This window comes from Leptodactylus fuscus, chromosome 4 (assembly GCF_031893055.1).
Source record: "Leptodactylus fuscus isolate aLepFus1 chromosome 4, aLepFus1.hap2, whole genome shotgun sequence".
Lineage (NCBI taxonomy): Eukaryota > Metazoa > Chordata > Amphibia > Anura > Leptodactylidae > Leptodactylus > Leptodactylus fuscus.
Window position 1 is genome coordinate 70197415 of NC_134268.1, and position 15735 is coordinate 70213149.

The window sequence follows — 15735 nt, forward strand, 5'->3', positions numbered from 1 at the left end:
GTAATGCCAGCCTCAAACATTTTAATTAAAGTATATTGTATGTAGAATACTGAATTATTAAATATGGTGTAAATTAGAGATGAGCGAACACTAAAATGTTCGAGGTTCGAAATTCGATTCGAACAGCCGCTCAATGTTCGTGTGTTCGAACGGGTTTCGAACCCCATTATAGTCTATGGGGAACAGATACTCGTTAAGGGGGAAACCCAAATCCGTGTCTGGAGGGTCACCAAGTCCACTATGACACCCCAGGAAATGATGCCAACACCTCTGGAATGACACTGGGACAGCAGGGGAAGCATGCCTGGGGGCATCTAACACACCAAAGACCCTCTATTACCCCAACATCACTGCCTAACAACTACACACTTTCCACATTCAAAAAAACCTCTATCAAAGTGGGAAAATACCTGGAAACCTTCTTTACTCCCCAAATGGATGGACACAAACCCCAATTTAAGCTCAACAAACAGTAACAACCACCCCTTTAAATCACGTTCCCCATGACAACCACAAATGGAATAGGCAATGGGAATTCCAAAAGCCCTCACCCTTAACTGTCATTTTGAGTGTGTGTGTGTGTGTGTGTGTGTGTGTGTGTGTGATGTGGTAAGACCTTCCAAAATTCACTTTTCTAGCCCTTAACATGAGCCCTTCCAAACAAAGTTACATGACCTTAAGCTGAGCTACCAGCAGAGATTGAGGCCCTTGGCATGAGTAGAGCCTTGCACCAGCAGTGTTTTTGGCACTTAGGGTGAGTTGAGCCTTGTACCAGCGTGTGTCCCTTAACATCAGGCGGGCCCTAAGTTCTGCGCTTTGCACAAAAGTTCCACATTAACTAGGCTGAATGGTACAAAGATTAGTAGGCCCGAGAACCAGGAACAGGTCTTGCAATGGCTGTCGGATAACGCTTAAAGCACATTGTCCACCAGCCAGTCAGCCTCTACCTCCTCTTACCCAACAGTCTTGTCCTCCTTCCACCCAAAATTCCCAATCTTCTCAGAACAATAACCCCAACTGTCCCTGCTCCCCAGAGCTGTTCTCCCTTCCTTTGACTGTACCGCAACCTGCCCCTCCATTTCGCGATTCCACGGACCTAACAGACGAGTATCTGTGTCCAGATGCTCAAACACTAGAGTCTCCTCCATTCCATCTCCGGTCGATTTGGTGGCGGATGACCAGCAACCCACCCTCATCGACGACGATGAGACGCAGTTGCTGTCAGGGCAGCCAGTTGACATGCGCATTGTGCAGGAGGAGGAGGCGAGACAGGAGTTGGAAGAGGAGGTGGTGGACGACGAGGACACCGACCCCACCTGGACAAGGCAGATGTCAAGCTGGGAAAGTAGTGTGGATGTTGAGGCAGGTGCAGCACCAAAAAGGGTAGCTAGAGGCAGAGACATGTCCAGAGGCAGAGGTCAGCTGCTTTGCCGAAGCCAGGCCAGACCCGGAATGTCCGAAGATGTTCCCTTTTGTACCCAGCCCAGAAAAACTCCCCCATCGAGGGCACGTTTCTTGAAGGTGTAGAGTTTTTTCAAGGAATGCGCCGAGGACAGATATAGTGTCGTCTACACAATTTGCCTCTCGAAATCGAGTAGGGGCCCTGAGAAGAGCAACCTGTCCACCACTTCAATGCACCGTCATTTGGAATCCAAGCAATGGAATCAGTGGCAGGCAGCAACAGCAGGACAAACGTCGCCCGCCGTTCATGCCACTGCCTCTGCTCACAGTGCTGGCGATGCACTCCAGAGGACGAGCCAGGACATCACTTCATCTGCCTCCGCCACTTTGTTGACTTCTCCCTCATCCTCCCCTGTTTCTGTCTTATCTCCTTCTCCTGCACCATCAAAGGCACCATCAGGCGCTTCTTTACAACAACCCACCATCTCTCAGACATTGGAGCGCCGGCAGAAATACACCGCTAACCACCCACCCACGCAAGCCTAGAACGCCAACATCGCTAAACTGCTGGCCCAGGAGAGGTTGGCGTTCCGGCTTGTTGAAACTCCCGCCTTCCCGGACCTGATGGCAACTGTGGCACCTCACTATGCCGTCCCTAGCCGTCTCAACTTCTCCCGGTGTGGCGTCCCCGCCTTGCACCAGCACGTGTCACTCAACATCAGGTGGGCCCTTAGTTCCGCGCTTTGCTGCAAGGTCCACTTGACCACCGACACTTGGACAAGCGCCTGTGGTCAGGGATGCTGCAGTGCTTATCTTTAATGACAGGCAGGGTGAATGTGGTGGAGTCTGTTCCCCGGGTGCAAACTGGGGTGGCCTATCTCCTCTCCCAGGCCAAAATTCATGGCAGGAGTAGACTGAAACCCTACGACGCTGCAACCTCCACCACAGCTACTAGCGGCAAACGCTAAAACACTGGTGTGGGGAGACGTCAGCAGGCGGTGCTGAAGCTCATCAGCTTGGGGGACAGACAGCACAGTGCCTCCGAGGTCAGGGATGCCATCCTGGCTGAGATGGCATTTTTTTTTCCCTGCTACACCTGGGGCCTGGCATTTTTACGCCTGTGATAATGGCTGGAACCTGGTAGCGGCTCTGGAGCTTGCCAGCCTCCAACACGTTCCATGTTTGGCCCACGTCTAACCTAGTGGTGCAAAGTTTTTTAAAAACATACCCAAATGTACCGAAGCTACTGTTGAAAATGCGGCGCTTGTGCGCCCACTTTTGCAAGTGCACAGGAGTCGCTGCTAGCCTAAAAACACTCTAGCAAGGCCTACATCTGTCCAAACACAGGCTGTTGTCCGTCATTCACACACGCTGAAACCCTACAATACCATATCTTGAGCAGGGTGTGTGAGCTGCACAGACCTTTGATGGAGTTCCATCTACAAAACCCAAGGGTTCCTCAAAGTCAGCAACCAAAGTTTCTGCACCATGAGTTTCCAGGGGTGGCAGAGTTATGGCTAGGGGAAGAGGCATGGATAGGGATGATGTCTAGGGGCAAAAGCAGTGTGGATGTGGAGGCAAGCTAAGCAGGAAAAACTGGGGGTACAAGCTAAGGCATGGACTGGGGTGATGTCTAGGGGCAAAAGCAGTGTGGATGTGGAGGCAAGCTAAGCAGGAAAAACTGGGGATACAAGCTAAGGCATGGACTGGGGTGATGTCTAGGGGCAAAAGCAGTGTGGATGTGGAGGCAAGCTAAGCAGGAAAAACTGGGGGTACAAGCTAAGGCATGGACTGGGGTGATGTCTAGGGGCAAAAGCAGTGTGGATGTGGAGGCAAGCTAAGCAGGAAAAACTGGGGGTACAAGCTAAGGCATGGACTGGGGTGATGTCTAGGGGCAAAAGCAGTGTGGATGTGGAGGCAAGCAAAGCAGGGAAAATGGTGGCTAGAGGCAAAGGGATGTCCATAGGCAGCAAGGGCAAAGATGCAAAACTCTCCCGTTTCAAGAATTTTCCTGACTTGTTTCCCCACAAAACATTCCTGGGAGGAGGGCTGAAACACCACCCTCCTCCTCCTCCGCTGTTAGATTTACCCCAGCTACGAGCTGAAAACGCTGCAACACTGGTGTGGGGAGACGTCAGCAGGCTGGGCTGAAGCTCATCAGCTTGGGAGACGGACAGCACACTGCCTCTGAGGTCAGGGATGCCATCCTGGATGAGATGGCAATTTGTTTATCCCCGCTGCCCCTGGGGCCAGGTTTTTTAGCTTGTTGGAGGGCTCTGGAGCTTGCCAGCCTCCAACACGTTCCATGCCTGGCCCACATGTTCAATGTAGTGGTGCAATGATTTTTAAAAACATACCCCAAATTAGCTGAGCTAAGGGTGAAAGTGCGGCACTTGGACACCCACTTTCCCAAGTCTACAGTACCTGGAGCTAGCCGCAATACACTCCAGCAAGGCCTACATCTGCCTGAAGCACCTACTGTTGTGCGAGGTCACCACACGCTCTAACCCTAGATACCGTATGTTCAGCAGGGTGTGTGAGCAGCAGAGACCTTTGATGGAGTACCAGCTACAAAACCCAAGGGTTCCTCAGAGTCAGCTCCCTCACTTTCTGCACCATGAGTTTCCATGGGTGGCAGACTTATGGCTAGAGGCACAGGCATGGATAGGGGTGATGTGTAGGGGCAAAAGCAGTGTGGATGTGGAGGCAAGCTAAGCAGCAAAAACTGGGGGTACAAGCAGCCGGTGACATCATCACTGACAAGCACAGCTGTCTGTCAGCTGACAGGCTGACTTTCACCAAAATGAACAGACAATGGATAGACTCATCATATACATGTCAGTTACATGACAAATTTAGTGCAATTTGCAAGTCCAAGATGGTTTGGAGATCTGCGGAGAGGAATCTCACCACCTCTTGCGGGTGCCATCATTTGGAAGGCAAGCCCTGGGCTCAGTGGGTGAGAGCAAGCGCAGGATAATCGTTGTTTGGCCTGGCGGCCACTGCCTCTTCCACTGTTGACAGGGCTGGCGCTGCAGTCCAGACCAGGAGCCAGGACACCTCCACATCTGCCTCTGACACTTTGGGGAGTTCACCCTTATCCTCACCTTTTCCTGCCATTTCTCCTTTTGCCCGCGCCATCATGCGCCTCTTCCCAGCAACTCCCCATCTCCCAAGCCTTTCATTTCATGCTAAAGTACAGCGCAACCCACCCACATGCCCAAGGCTTCAACGGCCTCATCTCAAGAAATCTGGCCCAGGAGATGTTGGAATCCCGGCTGGGGGACACTCTGCCCTTTTTGGGCAGAGTGTCTACTGCGCCACCGCACTGTGCCGTCCACACCAGCACTTTCCCCCAAACATGAGGCGGTCCCTAAATTCAGCGCTTAGCCCTAAAGTTCCATGTGACCAGTTACGAATGGACAAGTGCATGCGGACAGGGACGCTACCTTTCAATTTGGGCACAGTGGTTGAATGTAGTTGAGGCGTGGACCGGGTCGCAAAATGTGGTGGCCTGACTTGTCTCCCCACACAACATTCCTGGGAGGAGGGCTGAAACACCACCCTCCTCCGCTGTTAAATTGACCCCAGCTACGAGCTGGAAACGCTGCAACACTGGTGTGGGGAGACGTCAGCGGGCCGTGCTGAAGCTCATCAGCTTGGGGGCCAGACAGCACACTGCCTACAAAGTGAGTCATGCCATCCTCGATGAGACGGCAATGTGGTTTTTGCCACTGCACCTGGGCCCAGGCATGTTGTCATGTGTGATAATGGCCGTAACCTGGGATTGGCTCTGTAGCTTGGCAGCCTGCAACATATTCCATGCCTGGGCCACGTTTTTAACTCATTGCTGCTAATCATTTTAAAAAGGTACCCCAATGTTCCTGAGCTACTGGTGAAAGTGTGGCGCTTGTGCGGATAGTTTTTAAAGTGTATAGTTGCCGCTGCTAGCCTCTATGCACTCCTACAACGCCTGTACCTGCTGGAACAACGGCTGTTGTGCGACGTCTCCACACTGCTGGCACTAAACATATCATGTGTTGAGCAGAGTGTGTGAGCAGCACAGACCTTTGATGTAGTTCCAACTCCAAAACCCTCGGGTTCGTCAAAGTCAACTCCCTCAGTTGCTCAACCATGAGTGGCCATGGGTGGCAGACTTATGTGAAATCCCATCCCATCCATTGCACTGGACACGAAACATTAGCATGCGCTCAGCACAACTTCGGATATGGCAGATGCGTTAAGCAGGGTGCAGGGTACAACACAGACCAGGCCCGAGCACCAGGAACAGGTGTTAGAAATACTGCAGCATCTGCCATTTCCTTCCAATTTTGGGGTTTTGGACCCGCCACCGACTTGTCTGGACCTAAGTGGGGATCATGAGACACAGTTGCCATCAAGGCAAGCTGTGGTCATGTGCGGTTTGCAGTAAGGGGGCAGTGCGCAATTGGAAGAGGAGTTGGTGGATGACGAGGCCACCGACCCCACATGGACAGGGGTGATGTCTAGGGGCTAAAGCAGTGTAGATGTAGAGGGAAGCTAAATCAACAAAAAACCTGGGTAGAAGCAAAGGCATAAACTGGGGTGATGTTTAGGGGTGAAAGCAGAGTAGATGTGGAGGGAAGCTAAGCAGCAAAAACAGTGGGTAGAAGCAAAGGCATGCAAAACTCTACCCTGTTGGAAGACTTATTCCTAGGTCTGGAACACGTTAATGGCCCCCCTGGACAAATTACTGCCACTCAGGGGCCTAGTGTCACCAGGAGGGACAAGTATAGGCGCATGTTGTGGGAATACCTGGCCGACACCAGCTCTGTCCTCTCCGATCCCTCTGTGCTCTACAGCCTAAACTTATTTTCTCATCTTTTTTTCTGAACTGCACATCTCTTGCCTGCTTCCTTTGGGATCTTAGAAATGGTGGTCCACTTCCACAGATGGTAACTTCAATAGACAGTGTAACGGGAGTAGCTGAGGGATCGCTGTCTTAACCACTTTTTGGCACAAAATTAACTTCCAAAGCCAAATATGGTGCAAGTATATGATGCAAGGACACCTACACACCTATCTCTGACACATTGGGGAGTTCACCCTCATGCGCCCTTTTGGCCTGCACCATCATGCGCCTCTTCCCAGCCACTCCACATTTCCCAAGCTTTTCATTGCAGGCAGAAGTACAATACAACCCACCCCCATGCCCAAGCCTGTAACAGCCTCATCGATAAACTGCTGGCCCTGGAGATGTTGGTGTTTGTTTATGCTTCTGGAGACCCAGGCCTTCCGTCAGCAGATGGCAGCTGGGGCACCTCCCTATGCTGGGCCTAGCCGTTACTACTTCTCTTGGTGTGCTGTCTCTGCCTTGCGCCTGCATGTGTCCCATAACATCAGTCGGGCCCAGAGCTCTGCGCTTTGCTGCAAGGTCCACTTGACCACCGACACATGGACAAGCGCCTGTGGTCAGGGATGCTGCAGTGCTTATCTTTAATGACAGGCAGGGTGAATGTGGTGGAGTCTGTTCCCCGGGTGCAAACTGGGGTGGCCTATCTCCTCTCCCAGGCCAAAATTCATGGCAGGAGTAGACTGAAACCCTACGAAGCTGCAACCTCCACCCCAGCTACTAGCGGAAAACACTGTAACACTGGCATGGGGAGATGTCAGTAGGCCGTGCTGAAACTGATCAGCTTGGGGGACAGACAGCACAGTGCCTCCGAGGTCAGGGATGCCATCCTGGCTGAGATGGCATTTTTTTTTCCCTGCTACACCTGGGGCCTGGCATTTTTGCGCCTGTGATAATGGCTGGAACCTGGTAGCAGATCTGGAGCTTGCCAGACTCAAACACGGTCCACGCATGGCCCACGTTTTCCAACTTGTTGGTGCCATGTTTCTTTGAAACCTACACCATTGTGCCTGATATACAGGTCAAAGTGGGGCCATTTTCGTAAGTGAGAACTAGCCTCTGCTAGGCAGAAAACATTCAGAGCACACTCCTCTCATCTTCGCACCGTTGGCTGGCGGAGGAAGACGAGGGGGTTGGAGTGGCATCTGATGTCCCTATCCCACACGAGGCTAGAGGGTGCACTTCAGTGCATCCCATTGCTTCACCACAAATGGTGTGAAGGGGAGTGGAAAATGGAGGAAATGGAGAGTGACCCTTACAGTTGGGGCCAGCAAAGGCATGCCAAGTAACACACTGGCACACATGGCTGACTTCATCTTGGGTTGCTTTTCAACACATATTTCACATCATGAAGAACAAATAATACTGGATTTTTTCAAGCCTCGAACCCCGGTCTAGGTCTAATGTCTGTTCCTTTCTTATATTAGGGGAGAGGGAAAAAAAATTACTTCAGTGATACGTTTAGCGTACATAGACTGACTATTAATGTGTATCCCACTTAGTGTTGTTAGGGTTACACACCGTCACAACCTGGCTAAAGCTTCTATAGCTGTTAATAAAGTCAACATAACTTTACGGTATCCAAAAAGACAGCTGGTACCGACAGAGAGCAAGACAAATGTCACCCAAAGCTGTGAGCTCTGAACACCCACAGTGACTTTGGCGTCATCATCATTATAAGGGAGCGGGTGGTAATAAATAACTTGGCAGTGCCTAAAACCCAAAAAGCTTATACAACTATATTTACATTAAGATACACAAATGAAACTTTTCAGTAGCATGTCATGAGACAAGCTGATAAGCTCTTCCTTTGTGCAGTGCTATTTGAAAGTTAAACGCTGCCTTTATTTTAATTCTGGAGAAGGTGCAGACATTAGATTTAGAACATGTTGTCTTCATTGTCCAAATCCTCTATATAGGTAACGTGTTTTTCGGGCCGAGCTGTCTGGGAACGAGCTGGTGCAGCACTGACAACCTGGGTGAATATGGCAAGAGCCTGAGATGTAGGGTGAATGAATCCCCAAATTATTTGTGGAATTCCCAGTGAGACAATGGCACTGTATACCAGTATTAAAAATTGTGGGTGCACATAACCCCCATATATTCTTTGAATTCCCAGTCAGACAATGGCACTGTATACCAGTATTAAAAATTGTGGGTGCACATAACCCCCATATATTCTTTGAATTCCCAGTGAGACAAAGGAACTGTATAGCAGTATTAAAAATTGTGGGTGCACATAACCCCAATATATTCTTTGAATTCCCAGTCAGACAATGGCACTGTATACCAGTATTAAAAATTGTGGGTGCACATAACCCCCATATATTCTTTGAATTCCCAGTGAGACAAAGGAACTGTATAGCAGTATTAAAAATTGTGGGTGCACGTAACCCCCATATATTCTTTGAATTCCCAGTCAGACAATGGCACTGTATACCAGTAGTAAAAATTGTGGGTGCACATAACCCCAATATATTCTTTGAATTCCCAGTCAGACAATGGCACTGTATACCAGTAGTAAAAATTGTGGGTGCACATAACCCCCATATATTCTTTGAATTCCCAGTGAGACAAAGGAACTGTATAGCAGTATTAAAAATTGTGGGTGCACGTAACCCCCATATATTCTTTGAATTCCCAGTCAGACAATGGCACTGTATACCAGTAGTAAAAATTGTGGGTGCACATAACCCCAATATATTCTTTGAATTCCCAGTCAGACAATGGCACTGTATACCAGTAGTAAAAATTGTGGGTGCACATAACCCCCATATATTCTTTGAATTCCCAGTGAGACAAAGGAACTGTATAGCAGTATTAAAAATTGTGGGTGCACGTAACCCCCATATATTCTTTGAATTCCCAGTCAGACAATGGCACTGTATACCAGTAGTAAAAATTGTGGGTGCACATAACCCCAATATATTCTTTGAATTCCCAGTCAGACAATGGCACTGTATACCAGTATTAAAAATTGTGGGTGCACATAACCCCCATATATTCTTTGAATTCCCAGTCAGACAATGGCACTGTATACCAGTAGTAAAAATTGTGGGTGCACATAACCCCCATATATTCTTTGAATTCCCAGTCAGACAATGGCACTGTATACCAGTATTAAAAATTGTGGGTGCACATAACCCCCATATATTCTTTGAATTCCCAGTGAGACAAAGGAACTGTATAGCAGTATTAAAAATTGTGGGTGCACGTAACCCCCATATATTCTTTGAATTCCCAGTCAGACAATGGCACTGTATACCAGTAGTAAAAATTGTGGGTGCACATAACCCCATATATTCTTTGAATTCCCAGTCAGACAATGGCACTATATACCAGTAGTAAAAATTGTGGGTGCACATAACCCCAATATATTCTTTGAATTCCCAGTCAGACAATGGCACTGTATACCAGTAGTAAAAATTGTGGGTGCACATAACCCCCATATATTCTTTGAATTCCCAGTGAGACAAAGGAACTGTATAGCAGTATTAAAAATTGTGGGTGCACGTAACCCCCATATATTCTTTGAATTCCCAGTCAGACAATGGCACTGTATACCAGTATTAAAAATTGTGGGTGCACATAACCCCCATATATTCTTTGAATTCCCAGTCAGACAATGGCACTATATACCAGTAGTAAAAATTGTGGGTGCACATAACCCCAATATATTCTTTGAATTCCCAGTCAGACAATGGCACTGTATACCAGTATTAAAAATTGTGGGTGCACATAACCCCCATATATTCTTTGAATTCCCAGTCAGACAATGGCACTATATACCAGTAGTAAAAATTGTGGGTGCACATAACCCCAATATATTCTTTGAATTCCCAGTCAGACAATGGCACTGTATACCAGTAGTAAAAATTGTGGGTGCACATAACCCCCATATATTCTTTGAATTCCCAGTCAGACAATGGCACTATATACCAGTAGTAAAAATTGTGGGTGCACATAACCCCAATATATTCTTTGAATTCCCAGTCAGACAATGGCACTGTATACCAGTATTAAAAATTGTGGGTGCACATAACCCCCATATATTCTTTGAATTCCCAGTCAGACAATGGCACTGTATACCAGTATTAAAAATTGTGGGTGCACATAACCCCCATATATTCTTTGAATTCCCAGTCAGACAATGGCACTGTATACCAGTATTAAAAATTGTGGGTGCACATAACCCCCATATATTCTTTGAATTCCCAGTGAGACAAAGGAACTGTATAGCAGTATTAAAAATTGTGGGTGCACGTAACCCCCATATATTCTTTGAATTCCCAGTCAGACAATGGCACTGTATACCAGTATTAAAAATTGTGGGTGCACATAACCCCCATATATTCTTTGAATTCCCAGTGAGACAATGGAACTGTATAGCAGTAGCAAAAATTGTGGGTGCACGTAACCCCCATATATTCTTTGAATTCCCAGTCAGACAATGGCACTATATACCAGTATTAAAAATTGTGGGTGCACATAACCCCCATATATTCTTTGAATTCCCAGTGAGACAATGGAACTGTATAGCAGTATTAAAAATTGTGGGTGCACGTAACCCCCATATATTCTTTGAATTCCCAGTCAGACAATGGCACTGTATACCAGTATTAAAAATTGTGGGTGCACATAACCCCCATATATTCTTTGAATTCCCAGTGAGACAATGGAACTGTATAGCAGTATTAAAAATTGTGGGTGCACGTAACCCCCATATATTCTTTGAATTCCCAGTCAGACAATGGCACTGTATACCAGTAGTAAAAATTGTGGGTGCACGTAACCCCCATATATTCTTTGAATTCCCAGTCAGACAATGGCACTATATACCAGTATTAAAAATTGTGGGTGCACATAACCCCCATATATTCTTTGAATTCCCAGTCAGACAATGGCACTGTATACCAGTAGTAAAAATTGTGGGTGCACATAACCCCCATATATTCTTTGAATTCCCAGTCAGACAATGGCACTGTATACCAGTATTAAAAATTGTGGGTGCACATAACCCCCATATATTCTTTGAATTCCCAGTGAGACAAAGGAACTGTATAGCAGTATTAAAAATTGTGGGTGCACGTAACCCCCATATATTCTTTGAATTCCCAGTCAGACAATGGCACTGTATAGCAGTATTAAAAATTGTGGGTGCACGTAACCCCCATATATTCTTTGAATTCCCAGTCAGACAATGGCACTGTATACCAGTATTAAAAATTGTGGGTGCACGTCACCCCAATATATTCTTTGAATTCCCAGTCAGACAATGGCACTATATACCAGTAGCAAAAATTGTGGGTGTATATAGCCCCAATTCTATTGCTAGGGGACTTGCAGGGTATTTCTGAGGTGAAGGTGGGGGGGCACACCGTTGGAACGGGGATTTGGGGTGTATATATGGGGTATACGGGAATACACTGTCAGTGTGTTCCATTCAGGATCCTGGGAAAGCTGGGTTGCGGCGATTGAGCCCGTCAGTGCCACGTTACACTGACAAGCTTCTCCCTGGAATTGAAGTTATATGTAAGCCCAATATATTCTTTGAATTCCCAGTGAGACAATGGCACTATATGGCAGTAGCAAAAATAGTGGGTGTATATAGCCCCAATCCTATTGCTAGGGGACTTGCAGGGTATTTCTGGGGTGAAGGTGGGGGGGCACACCGTTGGAACGGGTATCGGGGGTATATATCGGGTATACGGGAATACACTGACAGTGTATTCCATTCAGGATCCTGGGAAAGCTGGGTTGCGGCGATTGAGCCCGTCAGTGCCACGTTACACTGACAAGCTTCTCCCTGGAATTTAGCTCTTATAAGAGCTGTTGGTTGTCTTCTCCTTCCTATCCTAGCCTGTCCCTGCCTACCCAGAATCTAACCCCTAGCTAACTGGACGGAAACCTCCGTCCTCGGTGAATTGCAAGCTCAGAATGACGCGAAGCTGGGCGGCGCTGTTCTTTTAAATTAGAGGTCACATGTTTTCGGCAGCCAATGGGTTTTGCCTACTTTTTTCAACGTCACCGGTGTCGTAGTTCCTGTCCCACCTACCCTGTGCTGTTATTGGAGCAAAAAAGGCGCCAGGGAAGGTGGGAGGGGAATCGAGTAATGGCGCACTTTACCACGCGGTGTTCGATTCGATTCGAACATGCCGAACAGCCTAATATCCGATCGAACATGAGTTCGATAGAACACTGTTCGCTCATCTCTAGTGTAAATATAACATAATAGATGGTTTCTTCTCACTGAGGATAGACTAAATAACACTTCATTGTGGATGAAAGTTTATTTTATGTCAACAATAGAATCTACACCAAGAATGAAAGAAGAAAAACGCATGAGAGCAAATTATAATACACCAAGACATGAGAAGGGGAATGTTGATTAAAAAGTGACAAACACTGGAAGTGAATGGCTTCATCTATCATACAGATGGCTTGTCAAAGACAGACCAGTTTTAATCGCTTTACGAATCAACGATTGTTTATAGTGTACCAGTTAAAATAACTCTCCCTGTAAAAGGGGCCATAGCCTGCCCCCCCCCAATATATTATACCTTCAAATACTAAATAAAAACCATTGTGTATTTGTATTAAATGTATTTAGATAAACATTAACCATATATACATACAAACATGCACACATATACAGATGTAGCATTTGTTAACAGTGTAGGTGAATTGCATTAGTATAAACCACCCATTAATTTGTTTTGTGGAGTTTTCCCTGCCTGAATTTACATTGCAGGGCCTGCCAGCCAATTCACATGAATGGCCAGGCAGTGCTTTCCTTTTAGAGAATAAATACGTTTTCAGGTTTTAATTCATAATATGAATAGTGCTTAGGATGTCCCCTAATGCTCTGTTTTCTTAAATATTCTAATAAAGGAAGAAGTCACAGTTCGAGAAACTCAGGTGCCTTATATACCAATAGTAAGTAAAGACAGGCCAATACAAACCACTGACTTGTGACTCCAATAATTTAAACCATAACTTAATGTGTATTATTTGCAAGAAAAATGGTAATAAATGTCATTACTTTTGATAGTCATTAAAGACAATTTATAGTATGGCAGGAAAACATTTGCTGAAACCTTTAAAAAAATCAAAAAACAGAAATGTGTAATGCAGGTCTGTTCAGCACTATAGCTACCCCTCATTTACAGATATCACTATCAAGATGAACTTTCACAAAATAAATACCCTAGCAAATTAGTATAGATATATCGATATAGCGATAGATAGGTAGATAAATGATAGATAGATAGATAGATAGATAGATAGATAGATAGATAGATAGATGCAATACTGTCTTGTCTTTCATGATGTTTCCGTTGTAAACTCCCTGACAATCTGTAAGAGTTAATAAGTAAAGGAAAATAGTTGTCTGAAGAAGCTTTCTGGATCTCGGGCATAACACCCCCAGTGTTCTCTTATGAAAATTGTTTCAGATGGAAGGTGGCAGATTAGCAGAAATCTGAGAAGAAAATTAAGATATAGCCAGACTCATTTCAGAGTTATAAGTGAGAAATAAGTATATGTGATATCTTGTTACCATGGGCCTGGAAAATACATGAATGTATAAAAGTATACTAAAAATAATTTAATCTGTGCTCGCTTCAGTAGCACATATTCTAAAATTGGAACGATACAGAGAAGATTAGCATGGCCTCTGTGCAAGGATGACACGCAAATTCACGAAGCGTTCCATAAAAAAAAAAATAATAATAATAGTCTAGTGTGTATAAATGTGCTCTGCTCGATAGAGAAATTATCTGTTTTTTTTTTTATATTAAGGAGCAAAAAAAGGCCAGGCCAAACAGCAACAGATAGACATAAAGTTTTTAATTGATAGGGTTGCAGATATACAGGGAGTATAACAGTAACAAAAAAACCCTAGCCAGTCTGGCCCTTACTAAACATTCAACAACCCTAGCTAGCAGCTGGTGAGCTTTTCCCTGCCTGCTCACAAACAACACAACATCCAGCAATCTTTTGCTTACATGTGTCGCTCACACAGACTGGATTTCTGTCCCCAGGCAGACCTGCTCTCCTAAACTCTCTTAAATACCCACCCTTTCTGAATTAACTAATTAATTAATTAGCTGGTGAGGGCGTATGCCTGCTACTTCACATGGGAGAGGACTCTGGGAGAAATACACCTCCATTCCACTATTTGAAATGAACATGTCTAGTTACACCCAGTTGGTAACACAATTAGAAATGAGTGAACACTAAAATGTCTGAGGTTCGAAATCCGCACACTGTTTGACTGTTCGAACGGATTTCGAACCCCATTATAGTCTATGGGGGGAAATGCTCGTTTCAGGGGTAGGCAAAATTCGATAAAATTATACTTACCAAGTCCACGAGTGACGGTCGGGCTGGATTCTCCTTGAAGTCTTCTCCCGGCGCAGCGCCCCCGCGGCGTCTTCCGGCTGGAATTCACTCTGCCTAGGCATCGGCCCGACGCCTGAGCAGAGCCGACTGTGCATGCGTGGGCATGCCCGTGCATGCGCAGTCGGCTCTGCCTAGGCCGGATGCCTAGGCAGAGTGAATTCAAGCCGGAAGACGCCGCGGGGATGCTGCACGGAGTAGACTTCTAAAGGTAAGAGAAGAACCAGCGTTGATTGGCAGAATGTATAGCATGTATAGAATGTATAGAATGTATAGCATTCTGCCAATCAACGCTGGTTCTGCATCGAACCTTAAACTTCGAACAGCTAGTAGTGTTCAATTGAGTACGAGTATTTCGAATACCGTAGTATTTGATCGAACACCTACTCGATCGAACACTACTCGCTCATCTCTAAACACAATGCATTTATAAGAAAATGCCATTTCACAAGGGTACACATATTTACTAAGATGAACATGTCAGAAAATCTGCTGTGATATTTCTCTAGTTGTGTTCTAGAGTATAGTACAATTGTCCCTATGTGTCCATGCATTGTATATTAACCATGTGTATTTCCTTGTATTGACCAATCAAAAATAAAGAATAAAACATATACTAGTTGTTTCTCTTCTATTCTGTGTTAGGCAGTGAATCCCACTCTGCTGTCTGTGCTTTCTGCCTCTTCTGTGTTTTACAATATGACCTGAATTTTCAGAACTAAGAAACTTTTATGAATTCCAAAATCAATATACTCTTCTTTAGTTACAATAGCAGATATAACCAGGAGCTGAGTTTCTTAGAGAACTGATGATTGAACACTTTCCAGATTACATTAACTTTATCTTCAGTGAAGTGCAGTTTTTACAAACCCCTCCACAGTGTGAATACTCTTATAGCATAATGCATTTAATATTCTCAACAAAAGGCACAAAGGAGGTATGTTCAGCTGGGGATGTTTGGTGAAGTCCGTGAAACATCAGCTCATATTCATCATGCTACCTTCCTACTTCTTCCAGAATCCATTTCGGAACAGGCAGTGTAC

At 45.8% G+C, this 15735-nt stretch overlaps 1 non-coding gene across 1 annotated transcript; it reads left to right on the plus strand.

Moving 5' to 3' along the window:
• The first annotated feature begins 13905 nt into the window (after positions 1-13905).
• LOC142201682 (U6 spliceosomal RNA) lies at positions 13906-14012 on the plus strand. The gene has a single exon (XR_012715592.1). It is a non-coding gene; the product is annotated as a U6 spliceosomal RNA (small nuclear RNA).
• Positions 14013-15735: the final 1723 nt, after the last annotated feature.